Source organism: Carassius gibelio, chromosome A9 (assembly GCF_023724105.1).
Source record: "Carassius gibelio isolate Cgi1373 ecotype wild population from Czech Republic chromosome A9, carGib1.2-hapl.c, whole genome shotgun sequence".
In the NCBI taxonomy this organism is placed as follows: Eukaryota; Metazoa; Chordata; class Actinopteri; order Cypriniformes; family Cyprinidae; genus Carassius; species Carassius gibelio.
This window is the reverse complement of record NC_068379.1, coordinates 23,871,963-23,890,160: the sequence shown is the minus strand read 5'-3', so window position 1 is coordinate 23,890,160 and position 18,198 is coordinate 23,871,963. Positions and strand designations below refer to the sequence as shown.

Below are 18,198 nucleotides of genomic sequence, written 5' to 3'. Positions count from 1 at the left end.
TAAAAATAAAAATGGTGGCTTAATCCAAAATATTACAAGATTAGCTTTTTATTAAACCGTTTTTTTTTTCGGCAAAGATTAGTCACATGCATTCTGTTAACAAGCACACATGTTCATCAACATGTAAACACTCATTTGCAAACATCTGCAAAAATCAACAGCTGCACGTATTTTATTCAACCGAGGGGGGACAGAAACGACAGGAACCTCATCTCTTTCACATGTCTCTAAGGTGGGCGTCCACACATGTGAACTTTGACCTGCCAAGCGACGTCCTACCCATCAACACAAACATGTAAACATTCATTAGACTGATCGGAAGAGCCTTTGCTTTTTTTCCGTCTCTTGATGGGCCCGATGTGCATTCAAAAGCAGGGAGAGGAAGGCTAATGAAAGCCCTTCTGCTGCAGCTTCACATGAAAACAGAAGCAGAGAGAAAAGCAAAGCACTGCTTAATAACTGGCTTTTGTTTTGGTATTTCACAGGTGTGCGTCACGCTCATCAGCAGCTTGAAGGGCGCTCTGACTCCCTCTACACCCACTCACAGCTCCTGTGTACTGGAGACTGAAAACATTCTCTCCACCACTATATGCTACTGTAAATACAACAAGCTGTATAAAATTTCAGGGTTGCAAGGTTTTTGGATGTATATATGAAGCATTTAGTGAAAAATGTTCGCCCCTTTGCAACCCTGAAAAATAATGGCATTAAAAAAAACACTGAAATAATTGACTTCCATTACAAGTGTGTCACTGTAACCCCCTTTTAAAATAAAAAATAAAAATGAGAGACCAGGCAAAATATCCAACAAAAATAAAAATGTAGTTTGGTTAGCGCAGTGTGAATTAGACATCGGACAAGATAAAGCAGTCTGGGAATCATGGAAAACTACCAATCCCACTTTGATTTTTTAACAAGACATTTAAGAAGAGAATAATCTGAAATCAGATATAACACTGTAGCCGCCTGGGAACTTGTAAACACAGCTTCCAGTAGACTGATAAAATCCTGTGCACCCTGACTTTGAGAACAGGGCCCTGCAGAATAGGGACTTGCAGTTTTATGACCTTCATTTTAAATGTTTCTCTAATGTTAATTGGACTATATGTCAGATTTGTCACTTTTTTATTGATAAGGGTCTTCATAAGCATCCCCTTTGTGGCCAAACTGGTGCAGGTTTCACCACACTATGGACTGCTATTGCCAGTGCACAATCACCTACCCAAAATGTGGAGGTGGAGTGCAAGGGCTGAAGGTGTTCATTGCTGTGTGCATCGTAAACATTATGTAAGAACAGAACTAATACTTCTGAAATTACTAGTACGCAAAAAGTGCCTGGATGATATGCTATTTGTGTGCATCCATGCTAGAGATGTGCTGCAGGGATTGGCTTGTACCTGTTTAGATGGTGGTACTCCAGCGATTATTGGTGGTGTATCTAGGAGGTGGCTTCAGGACACCTGAACACCTGCAAACAGATCAGATCACAGAAACACTTCCATTAGCTGCAAAATATATACATAATACTTTAAGGCTGTTACTGATAAAGAAAATATTTGTATAAATGTGTGAGGAAGAAAACATGGGACTGTTACTAACGCAAAATTTAATGAGATCACAACCTAGGTAATCAGCGTACAACTGCGTACGACACACACCTGGACAAACCACAGAGATTATAGCACGCACATTAGTGTTAAATGGCACACCTATAGAAAACAAAACATTCTCTTGTTTTGCCTACACAACCTATATGTTCATCATATGCATGCTATCGATATGAATGCTTATCATGCTTTGAATGTTCAGTTCCAGTTTTCAGTGTCACATGATCCCTCAAAAATGATTCTAATATGCTATTTTTCTGCTTAAGAAACATTTATCAATATTGAAAAAAGTTTTACTGATCAGAAAAATGAACTCATACTAATAGTTAATCCAAATTGTAAATGTTGTTTAACTCGATATCTGTTATTTAACACATTATTCAAAATCAGTCACTCATGATTAAAGACGCTGCCTTAGTATAAAGTTGCCTTTATAGACTATAAACAGGTTTTGAAACAGCGTTTATCTCCTTCACACACTCCGTGGCCATAAAGAAAGCCTGACATAGATTTTCACTTCATCATCCTGAAAGCCATCTGTGGGCATACACAAGTCTTTGATGGAGGCACAAGAAAACATCTCCAAAGGCCAGAACTAAATAAAGAGCTCTTTATCAGCATATGACAGCGGCTCTGACACAACAGTCACCTCTGCTTTACTCCATTCACAGTGCTTCAACATTCTTTATTATGGAGCATAATGTACTTATGACTGCAGCTTTGGTTCCAGATAAACCTGAACAACTCCATAATCCCATTAGCTTTCGGGACTGTTTGTGCGAGTGATAGAGTTATAAAGAGTGTCTTCAGTAATAGCACTCCTAGAAAAGCTTGAAGAGAAACAATGGATATACTGGTGTATACTGTATATCCATAATCCATAAACCCCATAAAACAGCACTGCAATGGTGGCATCAGGCTAGGGATGCATGGATGGATGGATGGATGGAGGATGCATTATTATGGATTATGGACTATTTGTTGCTTACAAACACGCATCTTTTCACTATACAATATGTTAATTAATGCACTGGAGTCATGCAGATTATTGTGATCTTTTTATCAGCTGTTTGGACTCTCATTCTGTCAGCACCCGTGCATTCACTGCAGAGGATCCATTGGTGTGCAAGTAATGTAATGCTAAATTTCTTCAATACTGATTCGATGAAGAAATAAACTCATCTACATGTTGGAGGGTCAGTACATTTTCAATAAATATTTTTGGGTGTACTATTCCTTTAAATTTGCATGCTATTACACTAAAATGTAATCATTTTAAATTCTACAAATTAATTTAGTCATCACATTATAATGTATGGTTAATTTTTTTTTTTATTTTTTTTTAGATTGGCTAATTTAGTTTAAGGTTAAAAAAAAATCAATGCTAGAAAATGCATGAACAAAAGTTAATAATTTGGCAAAATAATACAAAATGCAGGTCTAAAAGTACCTTTATCTATCCATCTATCTACACTGTGTATCCTATTCTGGAGGGTCAAACTCTGAACTCTGAAGTCAGAACTCTGACTTTCTGTTTGTGCTTTCGGGGATATGAATTGGAAAATGCAGCGTTTTTTCTCTCTGCCACCAGATAATATGCAGGCGCTCTACACACTGACTCATAATGCATGAACATGAGGGTTTTTCACAGCATGTTCACACTAAGAACTCCAATGAGACAGAGTGATACCATCCTAGCAGGCACAGAAAGTAAAATCCTACAACAAGATACATTCAACTAAGCAACTAAGTCTGATAAATCAAGAAAAAAGTTGTCATAAAATAATTAAATATAAACTATACAAAATGTTCAATATATACTGTACCTTACGTCAAAAATAAAATTATTATTATTGTTGTTGTTGTTATTATTATTATTTGCAGTGAATGCATTACTTTGCAGATCCTTCCTAAAATTAATGGTCGTTGAATTTACTTACTAAATCCAATTCTTACTGGTACTGGCACTTGTCAAGTGTTAATTTTGGACCCTGCATAAAGCAGTGAAGGCAGGGGAGGACAGCGAGAGGGAGGAGGGTGGGCCCAGTGCTTTCTGGAAAAGATCTTAGCTAACCGCAGGCTCTGGTGTGGCCATCTCGCTTTCTTTTCAGGATGTCATTATGTGATTTTCAGAGCAAGCAGTGTCTAAATTAGCCCTGTGCCTCCCTCAACTAAACTCACTCACTACACAACCCAAAAAGAGAAAGAGAGAGAGAGAAAAAAAAGAACTGTATAAACTTGGAGAAACTCCAAATTCAATTCAATTCAAGTTTATTTGTATAGCGCTTTTTACAATACAAATCGTTACAAAGCAACTTTACAGAAAATTATGAGCACATTTTTCAAAAACCTGAAAAAGGCAGAAGCCAGAGTGAAAAATAGACACGTGACAACATGCTGCTTTATGGCTGAATGTTCAGATCAGATCTACATGTTTAAAGCAGGAAGACTGGCAGATGGCATAAATATGCTTCTGCTGAACTGCTATCTCAACCCAGCACAATGGCCTATGAACACGACACATCCAACATACGTTCTTTATACACACCAGAACATGTGTTATATTACTGTATGTTCTCTCACTTACTGCTCTTCAGCATTATATGTCAGAAGTGAGCTAGTGGTTTATAAAATGGCATAATAGAAGAGCGAAGAGTCTCTGAAGACTTCACCTAACCGCTTTGAGATAAGAACTTCCTGATCTAGTGCTCATCTGCCTGTCGTCTTCCTGACTGAGAGATTGAGAGGAACATCTTCAGCAAGTATGTCAATAAACAAAAATCTAAGCTGATAGAGTGGGTCTCCCTCCATTATTCGCTCTCATTTGTAATTCGGTTCAGCTCATGCCATGAGAAAACACTTCCAGCAACCACCTGGTGCATTTAGTAATTTAATGTATGCAGCAAAGTCAACACGAAATCCAGCTGATAAAACATCTCAATAATCCACAATTACCTCACATGATTCCAGTCCATCAACTGACGTCCTGTGAAGCGAAAAGCATGTTTGTAAGAAACAAATCTATCATTAAGATGTTTATAACTTCAAACTGTTGCTTCTGGCTAAAATCCACAATATTGCTTACTCCAATCCAAAAGTCCTCTTGTCTGAATCAGAAGAGAAACAGGCACAAATCAAGAACTGTTTGCTAGCAAAAAGAGGTGAATTGTTGAACTTTTTTCCACTGGAGGAAGCGTTATTATGGACTGGTATTTTGGTTGGAAGCGACAATAGAATGTTAAAATGCCTTAATGACAGTTTTGTTACTTACAAACATGCAGTTGTTCACTTCACGAGACATTTTTGGACTGGAGTTGTGCGGATCACTTGTGGATTATTGTGTTTATGTATTTATCCGAGGTTTGAACTCTTATTCTTACGGCACCATTTAAATCGCAAAAGATCCACTGGTGAGCAAGTGATCTAGTGCTAAATTTCTCTAAATCTGTTCTGAAGAAGAAACAAACTCAAATTGTCATTCCTTCCAAAACTATTCCTCTAAGAAAATAAGTAAGGTCAATTTGGATTTCATATCGACTTTAAAGAATTCCATCCTTCAAAGACTGCTATCAGTCATAATGTAAAAAACATAATGTAAAAAATTATTCATGATTGGATGATCGCAGCTGATTTGCTGTTTACAGAGCGTAGGGAAGATCACACTGTATTCTTAGACATACTTTAAAAGACCTCACTGCATCAGAAAATTGCAATCATAATAAAAATATCACTAAACCAATATTAAACAGCCTTATTGTTTTTCTCAAAGTCAGTCATCTTATTTCACTCTCTTGGTAAGATACTAATAAAAATGACAATCTCATTAGATGTACTTTGAATTTTTCTTTCATTATATTGTAATATTGTCTGAGCTATGGGCTTTCGTAATATCTAAATTATGAGATTGTCAAGATGTGAAGACAGCTTTCTTCTATTAAAGAATACTTATTTGCTAACAAGCAAGGAATAATAAATATCACATCTCTGTGTAGATTTGCTGATAAATCAAGACAATGTGGGATTGTTTTAAGTGGCAGCTTTCCCCACAAAAGACTGTTTAAATATTTAAATGGACAGACAGACAAAGCAAAGTTTATCAAAAATTATTTTACATTTTTTGACATTTTTTGCAATGTACTAAAATTCTCATTCTGTGTCTCATATTCATGGATTTAACAACAAATTTAACAACAACAAATCCAACTTTTTTTTATAAGGAAAATGCAACGCATCGTCCAAACTGACAAATACCTGAAACTGTGTCTCTTAGATAATCTATCCTGGTGACAGATGGGATTGGATCAATTATGCTCCGATTATGAGAAAAGGGAGTATGAATACAAATATCAAATAAATATTAATGGGATAATCCATCCAAACATGATTCAGTATGGCTTTATTTTTTCTGCTGAACACAGAAGATATTTTAAAATCAAGCAGCTAAAGTATGGAATATAAGTATGGGAATGCTCTGAAACCATTCACAGTATAATTTCATGGAATGCATTGAATAGCTAAGTATGATCAGAACCTGGTATGACACCATTCCTGACTGTGACTGTAGTATCCACTTAACGCTAACAGAGTATCAGTCTCTCTCGATCAGCAGGTTGAGAACCGTGCCCTTCCTGTCTGTCTTTTCTGCCCGTGCCAGACAGAGAAGAAGGGGGTGACCAATCCCCCCACCTTTGGACATTACATCATTTCTTTCCCTGCTGCAGTGCCTCCCAATGAAAGAGTCAGTGTGCTTGCCAAGTAAACAATTCTGTCTCTTCACATGCTTCTACACCGCACCGAGGAGCGTTTTAATATATCCTAAATGACACATGGAATGACCCAGCAACATAAAAAATGTGCACCCATCAGTTAATGTTTGGCATCATACAGAACAGAAGCTCTTAATATTTTCTTCAATAAAGAGCATGTTTAAAAGGAATAGTTCAGCCCCAAAATTCTGTCATCATATATCATTTCTTTCATAGGACAAAATTTTAACTTGTGTGAACCACGGAAGATTTAGATCTGATAAAAGGTTTAGAACGACATGAGTGTGAATTAATATTTTGAGTAAATATATCATTTTCATTTGTGAGTGAACTATTCTTTTTTTTTTAGCTTGAAAAATTGCAAAAGGATGCACAAACACATCCATTAAGAAACAAGCACATGTGCTTCTCCTCTCAAACAGGCAATGACTGGAGTTTGTGCTGCAATGGCAGCTGTGAAAACAGTTTAAAATAATCAAACTCAAATTTAGGATTTTTGATGAAGACAATAGGCAAAAGAAAATATCAACAAGACAGACAGCAAGTGAAACACTCTTCCTCTGCTTTACAGGCCTTCTGGCATGATGCATGAAGACTACAGTTACCTGTATCTTGACCTTATTCAGAAAGAGGAACACAGATAAATGGATGAGAAAAGGTCACGTTGCATTTGATTCATGCTTTCCGTCATGACCACAAAGATTGGTAAAGGGGTGGGCAAAGAAATAAAAGATTGAATTTAACAACATAACAAACCAAGAACTCTCTTGTCAATGTCAACTTCGGTGACAAAATGGTCTCTTGTGAGATTCTGAGATCAGCGAGCACTCCAGTACAGCTACAGATGTAATACACTGCACCTCATTCTGTTTGGTGGCATGACAAAATTGAATAAAAAGCACCATAAAATAGTCCATCCAACTTATAATAATAATAATTCATTACATTTATATAGCGCTTTTCTAGGCACTCAAAGCACATTACACAGACAGGGGGTGTCTCCTCATCCACCACTAGTGTGCAGCATCCACATGGATAATGCGACGGCAGCCATATTGCGCCAGAACACCCACCACACACAGGCTTACTGGTGGAGAGGAGACAGAGTGATGAAGCCAATCAGCGAATATGGGGATTGTTAGGAGGCCATGATGGTCAGAGGCCAATGGGCAAATTTAGCCAGGATGCTGAGGTCACACCTCTACTCTTTTCGAAAGACATCCTGGGATTTTGATTGACCAGAGAGATTGACCGTTATGTACCAGAGAGTCAGGATTTTCAAGTAGGTCCCGGACATGACATGCAAGAAAAAATAAATATATTTTGTGAATGATTTTCTAATTCGTTCCCTCAATGTACTAAAACGTGCACATGATTACTATTGCATTCCCTCGATTTACTATTGTGTTCCCTCGATTTGATAAATTACGGTTACGGGACACAATAGTAATTGTGTGCACGTTTTAGTACATTGAGGAAACAAATTAGTAAATCGTGCACCAATTTAGGCTACTATTATTTTCCTGCATGTCATGTGTGCAGGGCTCCATACTTTTCTTTACAGTAACTGTACATATGTCTTATTATTCTCTGATAATATTTCAGCTCGTGAGCAGCTTTCAACTCTGATATGGCATCTGTGTGTGTGTGTGTGTGTGTGTGTGTGTGTGTATATAAATATATATATATTAGAGGTGGGCATAGATTCATTTTTTAAATCTAGATTAATCTTATTGTAACCTTGGAATTTGAATCTAGATTAAAATGGCTCATTTGAATTCTGCCAAAGGCATTCAGAATGTGTGCTACCCAAATAAAAAAATGACTAAAAGTAAGTCTTTTAAAATGGGTTTCCAAAGCCAGGAGGTGCATTAGACAAGGGGTTGTTTCCTGTTTCCAAAATGGTTTCCATTGGGAAGCTTATTAAAAAAAAAATCCCTGAAGCAAACCCGGCAGGGCTTGGGAGTCATGACACCATTACTTGGCGTGGCCGCCATGTTGATGGCCTCCTTTACCGCTACTCGGACTCCTGTGCAGTGTTTAGATGTACTCCCTCTCATCCGTGTGTCTTAATTTGATTATTTAAAAATCTATTTCAACCATGGTAAACCGTTGCTGTATTGTGGGGTGTAACAGCGCAACATATAATCGCCATGGGGAAAATAAAATGAGAATGGATTAACTTTCCACTGCTTTCCTGCTTGGAGGCGCGACCACGGAGACCATAACATCTGAATATTCATTTATATAGCTTAAGTCAACATTGAACACTGAAAATAAGGGAAATTTCCTGGGTTACTCATCCAAAATATGGGTAATTTCAACATTCATCTTCCTGTTGCTAACCCTCTGCTGACAGCAGAAATCCGAATTACAAAACTGCTGCATTAACTAGCGTTAAGCGATTTGTGAAGCTAGGTCTGACATGACTTTGCTTACAGATTGGCGTGAAATCGTGCTCTCACAACAACCACGCTGTTATCTTAAAAAGCCCAACATCACGCTAAGGTTGCTTTCAAGTAAGCAAAACGATGCTTTGAAAACATCTGTTCGTTGGAAGGGCAAGGAGTAGCAACAGGACAACAGCACAGAGACTTGACAGGTATGATGGAGGGGCTAACGGGATATTTTACTGGAAAATATACTAAAACGGGAAGACAGCAGCAAAAGAGCTCAAATATGTGAGAACCCCGGAAAAAATGGGAGGGTTGACAGCTACTAACTACACTTTTGAAACACATAGTTAAAAGACCATGTGTGAATGGTTGTTAGCACTAACAGTTACTAAGGCAGCTAGGTAGAGCGCAGCTTACCTTTGTCCGGATTACTGTACTGTTTGCCGGCTTTATGATCTGCAGCTCCTAAACCCATCCGTTTGTGAACCACACATGAGACTACAGTGACTTGGAGTCACTGTGCGCTCCCAAAACAAACAAGGTAGCCGAGGATATCTGTAATGCAAAAGTGCGGCAGCAAGTCGTCGTCGGTACTCCAAACTTTGTTGGGAATTTCATATGGATCCAAACCGTTAATAGTGCCGATTTTGTCCACATACTGATCTCTGGCATCCCTATTTATCCTTATAAATCCCACAACCTTTCTGCGATTTTAACATCTTTTTGTTTCTCCCAACTCTGCTTCTTCTCGTTCAACTTGCTGTATGTTTACATTCGCGAAGCCATCAACATGGCCGCCACGTCCCAGAAAGTAACGCGGCGCCCAAGCCCTGTAGGCATACACACAGGTTCAAAGACTCGTTCTCGCCCCCTACACTGCAATTCGGTTAGGTATACATCCGCACTAAAATATCAAGGTGAAAGTCATCATAGCTCCCCTAATATAGACCCAACTCTCAACCCAACTTTGAGAATAGATTAACGGCGATATTTTTTTTAGCGCCCGATAAGAGTCTCCCGTTAACGCAGCAAGTTAATGCCGATAACGGCCCACCACTAATATATATATATATATATATATATATATATATATATATATATATATATATATATATATATATATATATATATACTCACCTAAAGGATTATTAGGAACATCTGTTCAATTTCTCATTAATGCAATTATCTAATCAACCAATCTCATGGCAGTTGGTTCAATGCATTTAGGATTTCACAAAGTATTTCACAATCTGCACAGTTACTGGGATTTTCACAACCATTTCTAGGGTTTAAAAAGAATGGTGTGAAAAGGGAAAAACATCCAGTATGAGGCAGTCCTGTGGGCGAAAATGCCGACTGATTCAAGCTGATAGAAGAACAACTTTGACTGAAATAACCACTCATTACAACCGAGGTATGCAGCAAAGCATTTGTGAAGCCACAACACACACAACCTTGAGGCGGATTGGCTACAACAGCAGAAGACCCCACCGGGTACCACTCATCTCCACTACAAATAGGAAAAAGAGGCTACAATTTGCACGAGCTCACCAACATTGGACAGTTGAAGAATGGAAAAATGTTGCCTGGTCTGATGAGTCTCGATTTCTGTCGAGACATTCAGATGGTAAAGTCAGAATTTGGCATAAACAGAATGAGAACATGGATCCATCATGCTTTGTTACCACTGTGCAGGCTAGTGGTGGTGGTGTAATGGTGTGGGGGATGTTTTCTTGGCACACTTTAGGCTTCTAAGTGGCAATTGGGCATCGTTTAAATGCCACAGCCTACCTGAGCATTGTTTCTGACCATGTCCATCCCTTTATGACCACCATGTAAAATCCTCTGATGGCTAATTGCAGCAGGATAATGAACCATGTCACAAAGCTTGAATCATTTCAAATTGGTTTCTTGAACATGACAATGAGTTCACTGTACTAAAATGGTCCCCACAGTCACCAGATCTCAACCCAAAAGAGCATCTTTTGGATGTGGTGGAACGGGAGCTTCGTGCCCTGGATGTGCATCCCATAAATCTCCATCAACTGCAAGATGCTGTCCTATCAATATGGGCCAAAATTTCTAAAGAATGCTTTCAGCACCTTGGTGAATCAATGGCACATAGAATTAAGACAGTTCTGAAGGCGAAAGAGGGTCAAACACAGTATTAGTATGGTGTTCCTAATAATCCTTTAGGTGAGTGTATACATGTATGTATGTATACAGTTATCATGATATACAATCACTCAGAGTGTGATATATGATTTTTGTTATATTACCAACCCATGGTGACCTAAATCATCATTAAATCACTGCCACCATCACCATTATGTACCTAGACAGTCTGATGATGCTAATGGCAGGTGTCTAGACAAACATCATCACGTCACCCTGAATCCAACAAGCATGTTATCCTGAACAGCAATCACACATGCACACACACACACACACACACACACAGAATTACATGACACACATAAAACACATCTGCTTCAATGTGTCAAGCATGTAGAGCTACAAGAGCATGAATAGTTAATGGGTACATATATGCTGCTGAAAAACTGCAGAAAACAATACACAGACAAATGATTTATAAATTAAGTGTTAATTCACAAAAAAAGAGGGGAGGAGGAAATGTAAATATACAGAGGGCTGTTAAATCAGAATGCTGGTACTGCCCATTTCAGCCTGTCAGATTTTCACACACCTTATGTGCCAGAGCGTTACACACAGTGATGCAGCATCTCTGCAGCACGGTAAGCAGAGAGGCAGGAAACAGGAGAGAGACAGAAAGAAAAGCGACAAAAAAGGATAAAGAGCCTACCTGATGAGATCTGGGTGTAGGATCCTGTTCTTCAGCGTGTAGCACAGAGGAAGAGCGAGAAACACAGATGGACCTGGAGAGAGAGAGAAAAGTAAAGAAATGTAGCAGGTGAGCTCAAGGTGTCCTCAGAGTTGCCTAATTTAATTCACGTGAACTCGACAGCTACAACACATGATTCTCGTCGATGGACAGAGATGCACATGTGTGAGTTTAGTATGTGCTTTTCATTCTGCCACCTTCAAACAAGTGTGAGAGCAGTATAAGTGGGGGGTTGGGATATGTGTGTGTGTTAGAGAGAGAGAAAGGTAGAGTTGTGAGATGATAATATAATTAACAGCCTTATAGACTGTAACCAAGAGCAAAGTAAAAAATTAATGACCCAGTGAGTGAGTAGAATGTTCCAGAACCAGCTCAAATGCTCTAAAGCTATAACGGAGTGCAGAACTAAAGAATGACATTGCAGAAAGGCAATGAAGGCTTTTTCAACAATACAGTATCTCTACATTTTAACAGTTAAAGAAAATGATAGGTTCCAAACAGGTTTTCCCAAACAATCTGATATTCACTCAAACACAAGCACACAGCCCCACCCAAAACTCACACCATTGGTCATGAAGCTTACATCAAACCAAAGATTCTTCAAATGCAAGTAAGTCCACTTGGCAAGCATTTTTGAAACAACCCTGGGACAATATTTATAGTCATACAGGTACAGCTCTCAAAAAAAATCTGACAATTATGGCATCATAAACAGTTTTTCAGCTTCAATCACAAACAAGAATATAATGTCAGGCTTTTAACTGTAAGGTGGGATCTACATTCCTTTATCAAAAATGTAGATAGATTGAAGGACGGAGGGGCGGAGGGACGGAAAGACAGACAGACATACAGGCAGATAGATAGATAGATAGATAGATAGATAGATAGATAGATAGATAGATAGATAGATAGATAGATAGATAGATAGATAGATAGATAGATAGATAGATAGATAGATAGATAGATAGATAGATAGATAGATAGATAGATAGATAGATAGATAGATAGATAGACAGATAGTGTACTTTAATAAATAAGTCCCTGATAATAGCAAAAGAAATCTGTTGAGGAGATCCAACTCAGTCCTTCTGTAAGAATATTTATGAAAGTGTGCTAAACAATTTGTTGCACTTTGTTGTTTTTACACAGCAGGGAGCTCCAATCTATTTAATCTAATTTACTTCTGATTTTTTTTTTTCAGCTTTACAGAATCTCTTCTCTCACTATTCCCATGTTGGCCACAATTGTCACAGACCATATGAAATACTAGAGCAATGCAGACAGGAAACTTTGATTGGAAATATGACAGAAGCTGGTGTTCAGATGGGCTCAATATTGACTCCCTCCCCTCGCTGACTCATGCACAATGCATTAAGTCCTCCAAACAGCTCTCTGTTTACTAGTGAAGGTGAATGAGGCCTTTATTCGACACTGAACCCTCAATAAGTTGACTCAACTCAACTGATTGAATAAACTTGTTCCCTCAATTGAATCAAGTAATGACTGTATCATCAACAATAAGTTACCAATATCATCTGATCAGATTTTCTTTTGCATTTGTTGCTTTATGGAATATGCTCTAGAAAGACTTAAGAAATCAAGGTTCAAGAGCCCAACTAAAGCAAACACTGATCTCTATCACGGTGACACCAAACTTTACTAACCTTTTACTTTTCACTAAAACATGAACATCTTAGTCTCTTTTGTATGAAATAAAGTCAAACTGGTAACTGAAGATGCTGAGACCTTGAGAGATCTATTTTTATTTATTTTTTGGTATTTTTTATTTACTTATTATTTATTTTATCTGTTGTTTTACAGACAAAATGAAGAGAGACTAGTCTTTTGTAATTATCTAATTCTAATGATCTAATGATCTAATTATTTTGTTTTTGATTTATGTGCCCAAAACATAAAACTGTAATTAATGTTTAGTCAACATTACCTTATCATATAAGTAAAGACAACATTTGGGTCTACAGTGTTGCACATTTACACTAGACCAACCATGAACAAGTCTTCTCATCCTTCTTATCCTTATCCTTATATTGGATCCGAACCATCAAGGATTTAAAGTCAGGTTTTAATTCAGCTGGAATTTATAGTGCCCCATTTGTTTAATTAAAGGGAAAGTTCAACCAAAAATGAACATTCTGTCATTTTATACTCAACCTCATGTAATTTCAAACCCATATACTGTTATTTATTTTATGAAACATGGAATATAGATAATAATTTGGACCATGGTATTTATGGCTATATTTGTGTCCTTTTTTGAGCTTGACATCCGTAGTCACTATGAAATCTGGCTGAATGGAAAAGAGCTGTATGAAGAATCTTACAATCTTTGTTTGAAATGTCAAACATAAAAACATAAATAAACATAATGATAAAAAAAATACAGCATACAGTGTTTTATTTTATTTATATATTATTATAATATTTATAATTCTTAAAATTAGCTTTTATTTTTATATTTTCATTTTTATATTTTAATGAACATTTAAAATACACAATTTTTTATACACTTATTTATTTGTCAATTTGTAAATCTCTTTTTTTTTTTTTTTTTTTTTTGTTGTCTCTGTGTACTGGAAGCTTATGTCACTAAAACAAATTCCTTGTATGCGTAAGCATACTTGGCAATAAAGCTCTCTCTGATTCTGATTCTGATTAATTGTAGTTTTGGTCATTTAGCTTTTTGCAATTTGACTAGATTTTTTTTTTTTAATTCTCATTTTATGTTTTTCCATCCAATTTTATATTTTATTTCAGCTTTATTTCAGTAACTAAAACATTTTTAGTTTTAAAAGTGCTAAAAATTATGACTAAAAATTAATTTTCATTTGATTTATTCTTTCAAAACATTGACTTCTTATTATTCTCTTCAGCCCAATTCTCTCTCTCTCTCTCTCTCTCTCTCTCTCTCTCTCTCTATTTCAATTTGCTAATATTTTGCTGACCGTCATTATTAGGGCAGAACAAAGATTTGTCTTCATTCATCCTTCCCCTTGGGCTGTTCATGCTCTCTCCCATCATCATCATCATCATCATATCAATAAATGTGGGATTCTGAAGGCACTGCAGATGGGCAGAGAACCCTCTAACCCTCCTAAAAACCCCACCCCAAACCTCATACAGATGATTGTCCCCCGACCACTGAATTAATCTTCTTTCATGCTCATAGCTTCCAAGGCTCTGAGGCCTGCTTATATTCATGCATTTTCTTGGTAACATGGGTGTCTGCCTTCCCGAAATAGTGTGTCTGATGGGTTTAGCCGTGTGTGGTGTGCCAGCGCCGCATAGAGTAGGATGAGGGTGGGCCACTATAATTCAAAAACACGTATGTCTGAGCCATGTAAAGCAAACATGAGCACTCTTATTTGTCTGCATACTGATTTGCATTGTTTTCCCTGACCGTCTTCCCTAATGAAGTGTTAAGCTGTATTAAAATTCATGTGGTTCCTACACAATGAGGAGGGGGTATCTGTAGTTCACCTCAGTTACAAAGATTAGGGGTTTCAAATGTGAGGACATAATATACATTTTACATAAACTAAATAATAATGATTTAAATTATTTTGAAATGATTTTATATTCATATAAATTATATATAACATTTCATATAATTAAGAAGATTAGACACTGACTTGCTTCTTATAGAGTTTTATTTCATATAGTGCATTCAAAACTGTACACAAATAAGAAAAGAGTTACAATTACAGTGGTTTGTAATTTTGTTAACATATATTGCAGAGTGCAAAGCGGTTCAAACTGTGGACATGATTATCCAAATATTGACTGAATAGAAACCCCCCCAAGAGTGATGGCTAAGAACAAGGCCTCCAGCCTTAAACAGTTCCAATCAATCGTTTGAGACCTATTAGAAATAATGGTGGCACTGTTCTTCTTAAAGGGACAGTGCATCCAGAATGAATTTGGAATGAAATGAGGATGAATAAATGATAACAGAATTTCCTCTAAGAATTCTTTCCTTTAATGTAGTGCTAAATCAGAAATCTGATATTTGGAAACTATGTTGCCTTACACATCCATTTTCCCTACACTGATATATTTAATATACTATAATATAACATCCAAATAATACTGTAAAAAAAAATCAATTTAATGATATTTTTTCTTCTTTTTACTAATAAACCCAGTAAATAAAAAGTAAATAAATATGATTTAAATAAATAAATAAATATTATCATTTCAATAAAACTGTAATGTCATGGTATTACAATATATGACATTATATTATAATGACTTTTAAGTGAAATTATAAAAACCTTTCAATGAATATCAAGCAATAATATAACGTGAAGTATTGAACATCAACCCACATCTATTCTCAGTCATTAGAACAACAAATCTATCTCCTCCCAAGCAGGATCTAGTCATAATCTTCCCTACACCAGCATATCACAGTGTCCCCACAGCAGATGCTCATGTATACAGACTGAACCATGCCTCTGCTATGGTGGATCAATCCTAATTAGCCTGATGGCTATTCCACCCCACACAAACTCCAGACTGCATCGAGGAGGACAAGCTGCCCTAAGGTTAGGCCTCCTGTGGGGTGAGTGTGAAGAGGAGAGACATCCTCTAATCCAGCAAACAGCAGCTGCACCCTGGATCTAATCCCCTCTCTATACACAGCCTCAAGACCGCCAAACATGAGTAAACTGACAGGACTCCCACCTGAGACCTACAAACATCAGACTTTTTCATTATATCACACACGTCTGCTTACAAAGCTGGTGTATTTGTTATCAAGTGGCGATTTAGGCCTCTCCTCTCTTGTGAGAAACTATCTTGTCTTTGATGCTGAGGTCTAATCTTATGGTGAAACCGCTGAAGGTACAACAAGGTTTCTCCGTATGCTGTTCAGTGGCTCAGTGGTAGAGCATTGTGTTAGTAGCACAAAAGGTTGTGGGTTCAATTCCCAGAGAACACACATACTGTTAAAAGAAAAAATTGCTTTGAATAAAAGTGTCTGTAAAATGCAAATCACAAATGCTTATCGGGAGTCAGAGAGCATGTACAAGCTTTCGTGTACATTTGTCTATTTAATCTGGGGTTGGACGTCTCTTTATGGTACCTCGATCTCCAAACATGAATATATATCTTGTTACATTTCAGTTGAAATTCCAAAATAAATTTCCAGAAAATCTTTGGCATTCCAAGATAAAACAACAAAAACACCTAGACAGAGCCGAACGGCCCACCTCATAAATATTTAGGGTAATTTGAACTCTATTAAACACATTTTACCATAATTTGTGCACAATTCCGCCATTTTTTCTGCTCTGTGTTTTCAAGTGACAGCCCTAAATAAAGTGACCTGCTAAAGTGGAATAGCTTGGCTTCTGGACAATAGGGCTAAATGACACAGTGGTCATATTCACACAATAATTAAGCTTTCTGCCAAGACTATCCCCTAAGTTTTCTTCCAAAACATCCCACAAGCACATCTACATACAGTCTCCACACAAACTAATTGGTCTCGAGCGAATGTGGATGGATGAAGAGAGAGAGGCTGAGGTGTTTCACCACTAAAGATCTTAAGAGCAGAGCGGGGAAAAAAAGAAACTTTAACATAACAGGGCTTTCATCTGGACCAGGCCTTTAATCAATATGTGCAGGTTATCCGCACAAAATTGCATAATACATGCACAGGCACAAAACACACGCTCTAATTGGCTAAAAGTCAAGAGCACAAAGACTGAAACAAACAACATTATTCAAACAATTTCACACAAACTCTGGTAGATTTTAGTATTTAAATTGCTGTGTGGTATAGAAATTAACAAAATTATGAGAAATATAAGCCAAATTACAGTATGAAGGAGTGGTGAACTCTGACCTCCAAATTCATATCAGGTAAAGACGTGTTATGAAGATTAATATGTGACAACATGACCTCTTAGCATTGAACGAACTTAACTTGATTTAAAAGAATACAAACTTTAAAGCTGTATGTAGTTTTGCAGCACATATTTACATTTGGAATTTATTATTTGTTATATATTGAATTTATGCCGAGGTGCAAAATTATTTTTAATGACAGTTATAATATAAAATTACTATAAAAATCAGTAGTGCAGCCAATGGTCATTTGGATGAACCCTTTTCCAAAGTGTTGACCACCTAATATACTGTAATCCTTGAGAAATATGGGATAGACCAAACCCACGAGGTGCCTGAACTGGACACTAATTCTGTCAAGCTCTTGTTTGTAGAAGCACTGACAACAACATTGACCTTAATCTTTTAACAGGGTGTGAAAGAATCACCTCTCCAACAACCATGGGTCACTGAGTTAACACCTGACTCATATGGTTTGCATTGAATAATTGATTTACTGCTAGATGCACTAGGATATAAAGTCTATAGGACATGCACGCAGATTTACAACCACACAGTGAGTTTTTCAAACATGTTGGTTTATCCTAGTGGTCAGTGGGATCATAAGACACACTGTGACACACTATAGTGTGAAATCGTGCAAGCGACAGCTGCCATCAGCCACAAAATCTGCAACCTGGGGCAAAACAAACTCA

General features: G+C 37.1%; 1 protein-coding gene across 11 annotated transcripts in view; it reads right to left on the bottom strand.

The window, feature by feature from the left end:
• LOC128020034 (microtubule-associated protein 2) overlaps positions 1-18,198 on the bottom strand; it is an 89,715-nt gene that overhangs the window by 47,445 nt on the left and 24,072 nt on the right. For 10 of the 11 annotated variants that reach the window (XM_052606550.1, XM_052606553.1, XM_052606556.1 and 7 more), the window contains exons 2-3: positions 11,594-11,666; positions 1,398-1,468 (exon numbers count right to left, since the gene is read on the bottom strand). The gene's annotated coding sequence lies outside the window, so the exon portion shown is untranslated. The remainder of the gene's footprint in view (positions 1-1,397; positions 1,469-11,593; positions 11,667-18,198) is intronic. The other variant, XM_052606551.1, reaches the window with a different exon arrangement.